General features: G+C 41.1%; 6 non-coding genes and 2 pseudogenes across 6 annotated transcripts; 5 read left to right on the plus strand and 3 right to left on the minus strand.

Moving 5' to 3' along the window:
- Positions 1-12,544, plus strand: part of LOC134326742 (zinc finger protein 850-like) — a 143,499-nt pseudogene that overhangs the window by 34,689 nt on the left and 96,266 nt on the right.
- The window catches only part of LOC134327001 (uncharacterized), a 61,639-nt pseudogene that overhangs the window by 9,490 nt on the left and 39,605 nt on the right, over positions 1-12,544 (plus strand).
- Positions 6,159-6,230, plus strand: trnaq-cug (transfer RNA glutamine (anticodon CUG)). The gene has a single exon. It is a non-coding gene; the product is annotated as a tRNA-Gln (tRNA).
- Positions 7,829-7,901, plus strand: trnak-cuu (transfer RNA lysine (anticodon CUU)). The gene has a single exon. It is a non-coding gene; the product is annotated as a tRNA-Lys (tRNA).
- Positions 8,118-8,191, minus strand: trnah-gug (transfer RNA histidin (anticodon GUG)). Its single transcript has one exon. It is a non-coding gene; the product is annotated as a tRNA-His (tRNA).
- On the minus strand, positions 9,311-9,382 carry trnaa-ugc (transfer RNA alanine (anticodon UGC)). Its single transcript has one exon. It is a non-coding gene; the product is annotated as a tRNA-Ala (tRNA).
- On the minus strand, positions 9,943-10,014 carry trnat-cgu (transfer RNA threonine (anticodon CGU)). Its single transcript has one exon. It is a non-coding gene; the product is annotated as a tRNA-Thr (tRNA).
- Positions 11,693-11,764, plus strand: trnaq-cug (transfer RNA glutamine (anticodon CUG)). Its single transcript has one exon. It is a non-coding gene; the product is annotated as a tRNA-Gln (tRNA).

Below are 12,544 nucleotides of genomic sequence, written 5' to 3' on the forward strand. Positions count from 1 at the left end.
TCAGATTCACTTCATTCATGCTGTGGTTGCAGAGATGCCATGAATAAACATAAAGTAAGGGTTTAATGTTCATCATTACACCCTGAAAGGAGTTATGTTGGGTAATTTGGATTTTTAGCCTGTCAGTTTCACTGATCAGGGTAATACCTAATTTTTTACATCAGATCTCGCCCCAGTAAATTCACTGGACAATGATCTGACAGTAGAAAGGAAAAATTGAAAGGCTCAAGGCCTTGCAAATGGCATTTTGACAGCACTGAATAATATTTAGTCGGCATCTGTAATGTAGTCAAGTCAGGGTAAACCGGAGCAGACGGCGCTGCTCTGTGAATCTGTGTCAGTGTGTCAGAGGAAGTGGTGACTTCCTGTGTCTGTGTTGGACGGGGAGAGTAGGGTGGGGGGAATGACGTAACCACGGTCTGCTCAGCAGTGGGCTGAGTAGTCAGATGCTCAACCCCTCCCTTCTCGTCACATAATGACGTAGTCAGGGTGTGCTCTGTGGTGGGCTGTCCGGTGAGTGCAGCAGTGGGCTGCACCTCTTTCTCCACCCCTCCCTTCTCCTCACACACACCGTTCATGTATTGTACCACACGCTTTGTAAGAGCAAGTTTATTTTCCAATTTATCAACTTCCTTTTTTGCCAAGAGTTTTTTGACGGCTGTAACTTGTCCAACTCGCTGTTGGGCGTCAGCCAGATTTTTCCTCGCTACGATGACAATTTTTTGACGCTCTAATTTGTCGGGTACTGGCTCAAAATCACTTGGGTACAGGCCCACCTTGGTGTGTTTCACACACCTCTCTGCCAAACACTGCTCCACGTCCTTTCTATCTTTTAAGTTAGTTGTGTCTAAAATCCTTACCATTACCAGCTTCTTCAACTCACCGGCAGTAGCAGCAGCCATGTTACATACAAAGACAACTACTCTATTGACACGTTTAAACAAGCAGAACAAATATATTTAGCAAGAGTTAGTAGACTCAGGACAAAACAATAAAACACACACAGTTAGTAAGGGAAATAATTCACCAGAATCTCACTGAAAATTTATTTGGAATTGACTTAAAACTACGTGGTAAGGAGTTCCACAATTGCACGGTAATGGCTCTCTTCAGCACTCTTACACGTGGCCCCAAGCGTGTCACTAAATGCTACCTCAGCAATACCTGTAACAAGGTACCAGGAATTATGCCACCTCAGCAATACCTGTACGCCACCTCAGCAATACCTGTAACAAGGTATCAGGTATTATGCCACCTCAGCAATACCTGTCCACGCTTGCGCTCCAATTCTCAAACTAAACACATAAACCAATACAGTCTTATTTCAACTGTCCAAAATCCAATTCACATAGACACATAGGTAGACAAAGAACTCTAAAAGCTCCCTCAGCTTTATCAGAGTCCAAAGACAAAGAACCCTAAAAACTACCTCAGCTTTATCAGAGGGTCCAAACACAAAGAACCCTAAAAGCTACCTCAGCTTTATCAGAGGGTCCAAACACAAAGAACCCTAAAAGCTACCTCAGCTTTATCAGAGGGTCCAAACACAAAGAACCCTAAAAGCTACCTCAGCTTTATCAGAGGGTCCAAACACATAGATAGACAAAGAACCCTAAAAGCTACCTCAGCTTTATCAGAGAGTCTCCTTTATCCTAATTACTTCACACAATTATACTCTCTGTCGTTGGCCAACTTATACTAAGTGAGATTCGCAGAAACAAAGAATGAAATAATGAAAAGCAGAGAACAACAAAACCCCTTATTACCTCAATTACACTGAATTTACCAGCACTTACACTGGGCAAATTAATTCACCACACTCCCCTTAATACAAGTTTCAGCTAAATAAAAGAGCTAAAATGCTCTTACCTTTTAGTGTGCGCACAGGGAGTGCAGGAAATTCATCCGCTCAGCTGGCTCCAGTCAAAAATATTCCAAATCCTCTAATATTTAAAATTAACTAAAACCACAAAAATTGATCATTTATCAAAACCCAAAACCATCCTCTGCTACTATTTAATCGATAAATCGAGTTTTGGGTGACAAATGATCAACTAGCCAAGTCCTCAAGTCTAACAAAGTTTATTTAGAAAAGGTTTGGTTCTCCTCAGGCCTCACCAGCTGGTATCTGTACTTCTGCTTTCAGAGAACAATCAATGCAAGTCAGAGAGATACAGACCTCGAGCGCAGGGTTCAACGTGCTTTTATAATTTTGCCCACACCTTCTGAGTTCTTTGTTCTCATGGTCTGTTTAAACCAGTCCTAATTAATTCTTTCAGATGTTGCTTTCTCAGCGCCATTGACCTTGTCCGAGGCACCGAACCGGCCTTATCGGTGTAAGATATTTAGGGAGTTCTTCTATGGAACTGTGTGCTACCAATTATCTGTTCACTCCCTTCCTGTAGCTACTCACCCCGACCTCGCACCAACACAATCGTAACTCACTGTTTTATTATGCTATAACCTACACATTGCTAATTGATGGGGTGTCCAATTTTATTATTCTAACGCTAGCCAACACGATCCAGGCTAAAAGACCTAGAACACATAATACACAACACTTAAAATAATCAACTCACACGATGACCAATTTAAAAATAGATCGTATGCCTACCCGGACACAGCAATGCAGTTTCCCTCCGCAGTGAAAGTCAGAGTACAGACCAGCAGACACAGCCACAGTAGTGTGCATGGCCGCCATTTTCACTTTACTGAAAGCGAAACACGCCAACAGGAACGCAGAGAGAGCCTGCAACATAGCACCGGTACTACCAACACAAGCCCACATGGCTTTTAATCGTGAAGCGATTCACCGGGAGACACAAAGCCGAATCCGTCCATGCTGAACGCTGCCGGCATGGACGTCAGATGCCCTGGAAGAAGAAACAGCAGGAAGTGCACCACAGGTAGTCAACCAATGCCCATACTTATAGCATGGGAAAGGACCGCCCAGCAATTTAAAGGTACCTACAAATCATCCTCAGCTGGAGAGCAATTTAGATGAAATCAACACAAAACCCCATCCTGCTACATATATATACCGGATCTTTTGGCTCGGTTCCTTTTAAAGAGCCGTTCAAAAAATGTCTCTTTGTTCTTCGGGAGGCGCTCAACTTCGGGAGGTGTTAAACTATAAGACTTAACTCCGTGCAGTTATTAACAGTGGGGCGTTTTGTTGTGATTTTGATACTTGGATGGCAATGTTTAGCAAAAGAATAGTTAAAATGTACTGCCTAAATCTTCTACATTATTTTAGAATTATATGAATCCCATTAGTTTAAAAAATCTGAGATGTTAAAGTCTGAAGTTGTGTGTGTGTGTGTGTATTTTTCTTTTTCAGCTTTATTTATTTAGCAAATGGCAAGTTTCATTTGGGAGCTGGTGTGAGTTTCAAGGTTTGGAAACATTAGCAGTTTCAGGATGGTAGCAATCAGCGCATGTGCAGTACAACAGCTCGCTTGTGGGGTGTAGACCACAACTGTTTATGCTAGTAGTGTCAACCAAGCAGATCACCATTCAGGAAGGTATATCAGTGCTAAAATACGAGCCAGTTTGTTTAGTAGAACTTTATAAGCCAACAGCAGCAAATAAACTTAAGAGTCACCTTAGATTACATGTCAGTTCCAGAAGTCTTCCGCATATACAGTGTATCACAAAAGTGAGTACACCCCTCACATTTCTGCAGATATTTAAGTATATCTTTTCATGGGACAACACTGACAAAATGACACTTTGACACAATGAAAAGTAGTCTGTGTGCAGCTTATATAACAGTGTAAATTTATTCTTCCCTCAAAATAACTCAATATACAGCCATTAATGTCTAAACCACCGGCAACAAAAGTGAGTACACCCCTTAGTGAAAGTTCCTGAAGTGTCAATATTTTGTGTGGCCACCATTATTTCCCAGAACTGCCTTAACTCTCCTGGGCATGGAGTTTACCAGAGGTTTACAGGTTGCCACTGGAATGCTTTTCCACTCCTCCATGACGACATCACGGAGCTGGCGGATATTCGAGACTTTGCGCTCCTCCACCTTCCGCTTGAGAATGCCCCAAAGATGTTCTATTGGGTTTAGGTCTGGAGACATGCTTGGCCAGTCCATCACCTTTACCCTCAGCCTCTTCAATAAAGCAGTGGTCGTCTTAGAGGTGTGTTTGGGGTCATTATCATGCTGGAACACTGCCCTGCGACCCAGTTTCCGGAGGGAGGGGATCATGCTCTGCTTCAGTATTTCACAGTACATATTGGAGTTCATGTGTCCCTCAATGAAATGTAACTCCCCAACACCTGCTGCACTCATGCAGCCCCAGACCATGGCATTCCCACCACCATGCTTGACTGTAGGCATGACACACTTATCTTTGTACTCCTCACCTGATTGCCGTCACACATGCTTGAGACCATCTGAACCAAACAAATTAATCTTGGTCTCATCAGACCATAGGACATGGTTCCAGTAATCCATGTCCTTTGTTGACATGTCTTCACAAACTGTTTGCGGGCTTTCTTGTGTAGAGACTTCAGAAGAGGCTTCCTTCTGGGGTGACAGCCATGCAGACCAATTTGATGTAGTGTGCGGCGTATGGTCTGAGCACTGACAGGCTGACCCCCCACCTTTTCAATCTCTGCAGCAATGCTGACAGCACTCCTGCGCCTATCTTTCAAAGACAGCAGTTGGATGTGACGCTGAGCACGTGCACTCAGCTTCTTTGGACGACCAACGCGAGGTCTGTTCTGAGTGGACCCTGCTCTTTTAAAACGCTGGATGATCTTGGCCACTGTGCTGCAGCTCAGTTTCAGGGTGTTGGCAATCTTCTTGTAGCCTTGGCCATCTTCATGTAGCGCAACAATTCGTCTTTTAAGATCCTCAGAGAGTTCTTTGCCATGAGGTGCCATGTTGGAACTTTCAGTGACCAGTATGAGAGAGTGTGAGAGCTGTACTACTAAATTGAACACACCTGCTCCCTATGCACACCTGAGACCTAGTAACACTAACAAATCACATGACATTTTGGAGGGAAAATGACAAGCAGTGCTCAATTTGGACATTTAGGGGTGTAGTCTCTTAGGGGTGTACTCACTTTTGTTGCCGGTGGTTTAGACATTGATGGCTGTATATTGAGTTATTTTGAGGGAAGAATACATTTACACTGTTATATAAGCTGCAGACAGACTACTTTTCATTGTGTCAAAGTGTCATTTTGTCAGTGTTGTCCCATGAAAAGATATACTTAAATATCTGCAGAAATGTGAGGGGTGTACTTACTTTTGTGATACACTGTACATAACGGCTCCCTGATGCCCGCAAGTCAGATAAAATCTCCTGGAATCTAAAACGAGCGGCCAAGAACGCGCACACACACGTGAGTATTAAATCCGTTATCTGATATACAATCTAGTGCACTATGTAGTGAACATAATTAATTATGTAATACACTATCTAGTGCACTATGTAAGGAACACAAATCATCATCTAGTTATACTTTCTAGTGCACTATGTTGTGAACATGAATGTGTTATCTAATACACTCTCTAGTGCACTGTGTAGGGAACATAAACCAATTGTCTAATTCACTATCTAGTGCACTATGTAGGGAACATAAATCCGTTATCTGATATACAATTTAGTGCACTGTGTAGGGAACCTAAATCCGTTAACTAATACGCTACCTAAAGCATGATGTAAGAGACATAAGTCTATTATCTAGTACACTATCTAGTGCACTAAGTAAGGAACATAAATTCTTTTCTAATATACAATCTAGTGCACTATGTAGGGAACATAAATTTATTATTTTTCACACTGACGCGAACAGTTAGCTTAGTAGCTCAGTTAGCAGTTTCTAAAAGTTCTGTTATCACCCATATCCTTTGCTGTGTGCGAGAGGTTTTTAGCTTTTTTTCTTTTGTTTCTTTTTTTTGAAGAATTGAGCACAAAGGTTAATAATTACACCATTAGCTCCACATGTTTTATATGTCGTGTTTATGGTATTTAAGCTGGATGGATAGATGGAAGTTAACATGTCAGACATCCCCCCCCCCCCCCCCCCCCCTTGCAACTTGGGATGTCTGACATGTTAACTTCCATCTATCCATCCAGCTGGTGTAATTATTAACCTTTGTGCTCAATTCTTCATTAAAAACATTTCTTTTGTGGTTCCATGGTGTAATGGTTAGCACTCTGGACTCTGAATCCAGCGATCCGAGTTCAAATCTCGGTGGAACCTGGTATTATTTAGGTAAAAACACTGTTATCAATGCTGAGAAGACAGTAGTGTTTCACATATGACTGCTCTATGCCGAATTAGAACACAAAGTGGCAACTCATTGTTTACAGCGAAATCTACCGGCCAACTGCGTCCTGAACTTAGTGCAGTTTTCCAACAGTGGACCGTTTTGTTGTGATTTTGATACTTGGGTGGCAACGTTTAACTAAAATTACTTTTTTTAGTGTTTAGAACTTCTAAATAACTTATTTACTTAGCAAATGGCGAATCATTACGTTTAGTTTTTGTGGTGTCAGGGTTTCATGATGTAATGGTTAGCACTCTGGACTCTGAATCCAGCGATCTGAGTTTAAATCTCGGTGGAACCTGGTTTTATTTAGGTAAAAACACTGTTATCAATGCTAAGTAGAGAATAGTGTTCAACATGTGACTGCTCTATGCCGAATTGTAACAACAAAAGGCAAATCATTGTTTACAGCGCCATCTACCTAAAGGTTTAGAAACTTTAGCAGTATTAGGATGGTAGCGTTCAGCACATGTGCAAGTACAACAGAGCGCTTGTGGGGTGTAGACCACAATTACTTGTGCTAGTTGTGTCAACCAAGCAGATCACCATTCAGGAAGGTTTATAAGTGCCAAAATACGAGCCAGTTTGTTCAGTAAAACTTCATAAGCCAACAGCAGCGAATAAACTTAAGAGTCACCTTAGATTACATGTTAACTTCCATCTATCCATCCAGCTTAAATACCATAAACACTACATACAAAACATGTGGAGCTATTCTTACTACAGTAAAACACACTGAACTGACTTTTAAAGTGAAGTTCAAAATGTTGTACAGAGATCGTTCCCATCTAGTGGTGCTAGATAAATTACAGCTTGTTGCTTGGGTACAGATTTGTGACTTTATTATTAAATTGTTGATGTTGTGTTTGTTTTTATTTTTTAACTGTTCATGTTCAAGTGTAAAACCATAAACAGCACCATCTATAAATAAATGAATCACCTTGTGATTCCACTTGATATTTGTTTTTTGATTTTGTTTATGTGAACAATGTCTGAAATTTGCAGAGCTTGATTAGTTTGTAATATGTGTTAAGATGATAAATGAACCTAAACACTTGCTTTTTAATTTTAAGTTTTTATTTATTTATTTTAGTTTCAATACAACGTGACACCGGCAAGATAAAGAAAGCAAAAATAAAGTGTCCCAAGTGTTTTTGTAACGTGTTGTAAACCTGCAATGGCGACTGTTTTTGGTATACAGGAAAGAAAAGTGCAACCAGCACTGTGTAAATATTGGACAGAACACATGATGGGTTATTTTAACTTGTTGGGTTGTGCAGTTTAATCATTGTGCTGGATTAAATAAATTTAAGAAAATACAGCATTAAAGCATAATCTCAATAAAATAGGCTACAATTTAACACTATAATACAATACAATACAGCGACAGTAAGTCTGTGTCTGTTGTTTATTCCAAATTTAGTTTGTAAACTGTGAATTAGTTCTTAATCTGGTCGTGATGTTAGTGAATTAAACCTACATCTCTCTGATGGTCTGATCGATGAGCTGTCTGTTCTGACATGTTGCTTAAGCCCGGCTAGCTCAGTCGGTAGAGCATGAGACTCTTAATCTCAGGGTCGTGGGTTCGAGTCCCACGTTGGGCGAGTATTTTCATTTAACATCTAGTGAAACCAAAAGGACGTTCTTCCACTTTGGACAGCCGGTCTCCGGTGACTTATCAGGTGGATATTTGTGCTTGTAGGACTGTTGTTTACTGGATGTTTTTCAGTTACTTATTTCCACTATTCTGTGGGGCTACACACTGTTGTTGTGTCTCATATCCATTTGATCAACAGGCAGGTTGTGCAATAAAAGACACTCGTCCCTGGGTGGGCTCGAACCACCAACCTTTCGGTTCACAGCCGAACGTGCTAACCGATTGCTCCACAGAGACACACGCACAGACGTTTCACTGGACGGTACACACGGGTCACATGACTTGCTAACTTTCACAGCAGGGCAATTAAGTTTGGCTAATTAAAATAATCACATGTTTCTGACCTGAATGTGTTGTGGGAATTCAAAATAACCCTTAAAGATTGACACAGACAACCGGGATAATGATAAAAGCAGCTGAGCTGAGGGCCAATCTCAATGCAAACGCACACATGCCTTTACAGGAGAGAAAGGGCGACTCTGTCTGCCCTATCACAGTATTTATACCCCGCTTACTGCCCCTTCAGGCTAACTCTTCTCAGCAACCCAGCTCAAGGTCAACTTCCCAAACCAAACTTGTTTATCATCCTACAAGAACAGTCAGTTTGTTAGAAACATGGCGTACCTCCACAAGAATGCACCCGTATCAAAACCCCGCATGCACCCCCGCACACACAGTTCTGACACCCATGCATTCCCACGGAAGCAAGATCCCCATGCCAAGGTCAACATATCTCTGGACCTAAGAAACCTTCCAAAAGTCTCTTCTACCTCTGCTAATTGAACTAAGAAAGCTTTTTTTCAAAAGAACTTGATGTTCTAACAGGGTCTGAAACAACTACCCGGATATTTAAATGGCTTAATCTAAGCTACAATCCCTGTGTAGCAGTAAGATGCTGCTGTGGAATTACAGCTTTGATGTATTAAGTTCTCTTGTGCTGTCCTATAGCCGTTGATCTTTCAGTCAGGTGAAGTTTACAAAAGAAAAAACTTGTGATTTAATCTTTAACGGCCAAGTGTTTGTTTCAAGGAGCATTTTGTCTGTGACATTAAAAACAAAGCACGAATAAGACACACTCTGGGAATGAGCTGTGAGATTTGGTTTACGAGAGCAACGCCTTAGCCCATGGCAGTGGTAGCACAGCAAAGAAAGGTCACACACTGAAAAATGTCCTTGTGCAAAGGTAACAACTGGATGCAGGGGATTGAACCCTGGACCTCATACATGCAAAGCATGCGCTCTACCGCTATGCTACATCCCCTTTTGTGATATGGCAGGATTGCTGTGGCTCGATAGCTCTATTGAAGAGAATAAGATCGGCAGGCAAGATATGGTCCCTAATTAAAAGCTACTGAATGGAGATGCTGGGGCTTGAACCCAGAACCTCATACATGCAAAGCACACGCTCTACCACTGAGCTACATCCCCAACTTGTACTTCCCAGGATAAACCTCCAACGGGTACGAGAGTCTTTGCAAAAAGAGAAGCAGAACCAGGAGCAGGAATCTCTAGCCTCTGTCAAGTGAGGGATTGCAGATTTAACAGCACACTTGCACAGTCTTCTGTGGTAGCTGTTAAGAACTGGCTCTCTGAACCGGTTGGCTCCAAAAGACATTAAACACTCGGTTAACAAGCTCCATCATGTCATGCAAGCCAATAGAAAGTCCAATCCAAAATTCATCTAACTCCTGTACCTTTGCTCAGTCAGCTGGGTGAAGTTTAAAATGGGCTTGTGATTGAGTCTGACTAAGTACCTGGATATTTCAAGGGATTGTGACACTCTGGAGCTCATACAGGCACGGCATGCAGTACCTCTAAGCTGCCATCCCTATGTAGAGGAAATGTGCTGGTGTGGAAGCACAGCATTAATGTGGTAAATAAGACCTGCAAGGGAAAATAGGAAATGAGCTGTGTTTCTTAAATTAGCCTAGGGGGAATGTGAACTAGAGCATATTGGTCATGTTTTAAAACAAGAGCATGCATGTTAAAGGCACGAACGGGGATTGAACCCGTGACCTTCGGTTTACGAGACCGACGCCTTACCACTTGGCCATCGCACCTGTCAAGGTAGCTGGCAGAAAGTTGACAAAACGTTCTTGTGCAAAAGTAACAACTGGACGCTAAGCACATTCTTAAAGTTCAAGAGTAACAAGCAGAACGCCAGCTTGATAGTGACCGTTCTTAAAGCATGGCTGGATTACTGACCGGGCCAGTGGGGCCAACGCCCAGGGGCCCTTGAGGTCAGTAAAATGTAAAATGCTCAAAACCATGATAAATTTGAATTTACAGTCAACCTTTCCAAATGTCTACACAGCACTTAGACTTTTTTTGACTGTGCCTATCACAAATTGTGAAGGGGAGCGTTCATTCTCCAAACTGGCTCGTATTAAGAATGAACTCAGGATTAGGATGCGCCAAAACCGCCTGAACTCACTGTCACTTCTGGCCATTGAATCAGATTTGGTCAGACAGCTTAATTTTGATGAATTAGTGGATGACTTTGCAGGAAAGAAGAGTAGAAAGAAACTTATATAAAATAGATTCTTGTGTTAGGGTTAGTTATTGACAGGTTGTTTAATGTATTAATTTATTTATGTTTTTGGAGGGGGGGGGGGCGCGCGGGGTGGGGCCCAGACTATCCTTAATCCGTCCTTGATCTCTACATAGATTTCTTCCTCATGTACAGAAAGACGCAGTTCAGTTTGAGAAGCTCACAGTGGGAGAGCGAGTGAGTCTGCGCGTTCAAATGAATCAAATGAGTCGATTCTTTAATCCGGTTCTTTAAGTCGAACGACAGGAATATACTCGAACGAGTCGATTCACTAAGTTGATAGTACTCAGCAATGAGCCGTTAGAAGCTGAAGGAGTCGGTTCTTTTTGACGAAGTCAACATTTTATGTTATACAAAACACTTAAAAGAGTCGGATCACTATCGTTAGCTGTCATTTAAAAATACAGAGACAAACCATCTTATCTAATACAAAATAGAGTAAATAATGTATAACAGTTTAATAATGCACCATACATACAGTGAAGCAAAACACAAAACCCCTAAACTTGTAAAAAGCTTCACTTAAATAATAATTAAATGTCAAAAATACGTCAGATCACCTAAATATTATCTACATAAGACATACAGCAAAAACATGTGAATGTGGAAGCATGTGTGTGTATTGTGTATGTGTGTGTGTGTGCATGCTTATGAATATTAATATAATAGAATCGTATGTTAGACACATATAGATACATGAAGTGATGTAGACACACAAATTAACTCCTTAGCAATAATAATGATACACTATGTGGCAAATTATTTGGACACCTTACCATGAGCTTGTTGGATCTCATTTCAAATACAAACAGTATTAAAATCAAGTGACTTCTGTGTGATCATTAGTGACTTGTGATCTCCTGAACAGGTGCACAAACATCAAATCATCTGCTTCAGAGCAACAAGGAGAGACGGGCCAACTGCGTCCTGAACTTAATGTAATTTTCCAACAGTGGAACGTTTTGTTGTGATTTTGATACTTGGGTGGCAATGTTTAACTAAAATTACTTTTATTTAGTGTTTAAAACTACTAAATTACCTCAGTTTTGTCAATTGATTTCAGTCAATTATATCAATCACATAAGTTTAAATAACTTGAGATTTAAAAGTAAAGTCTGAAGTTGTGTATTTTTGCATTATTTACTTAGCAAATGGCGAATCATTACGTTTAGTTCTTGTGGTGTCAGGGTTCCATGGTGTAATGGTTAGCACTCTGGACTCTGAATCCAGCGATCCGAGCTCAAATCTCGGTGGGACCTTACTGCTTTTATTTGGGGCCCGGTGTTAGGTCCAAGATTGAGAAACATTATCAGTTTCAGGATGGTAGCATTCAGCACATGTGCAGTACAACACAGCATCACAATTGCTTGTGCTAGTTTAGAGTCACCTTAAATGACATGTTAATTTCCATCCATTCATCCAGCTTGAATATCATAATAGCACTAGTAGTGTTATAGTGTTCCTCATGTGACTGCTCCATCCCAAAATATAATCGCAAATCATTGTTTACAACGGCATCTAACAGCCAACTTGCTCTTAAATGACTAACTATTAACTTTTGGGCTTAAGTAAGACCTCAGTGTGTGGATCCATGGTGTAATGGTTAGCACTCTGGACTTTGAATCCAGTGATCCGAGTCCAAATCTTGGTGGAACCTGGCTTTATTTAGGTGAAAACACTGTTATCAATGCTGAGTAGAGAATAGTGTTCCACATGTGACTGCTCTATGCTGAATTGTTACACCAAAAGGCAAATCATTGTTTACAGCGCAATCTACCGGCCAACTGCGTCCTAAACTTAACTCAGCTTTAGAGGTTTAGAAACTTTAGCAGTTTCAGGATGGTAGCGTTCAGCGCATGCGCAAGTACAACAGAGCACTTGTGGGGTGTACAGTGAAAAACACAGTACAGTATCTCTCTGTTAGTGTGTGTGTATAGTGTATATAGTATCTGTGTTAGTGTGTGTAGTATAGAATGTATAGTATCGGTGTGTTAGTGTGTGTATAGTATCTGTGTGTTAGTGTGTGCAGTATATAATGT

This window comes from Trichomycterus rosablanca, chromosome 14, assembly GCF_030014385.1.
Source record: "Trichomycterus rosablanca isolate fTriRos1 chromosome 14, fTriRos1.hap1, whole genome shotgun sequence".
Taxonomy (NCBI): domain Eukaryota; kingdom Metazoa; phylum Chordata; class Actinopteri; order Siluriformes; family Trichomycteridae; genus Trichomycterus; species Trichomycterus rosablanca.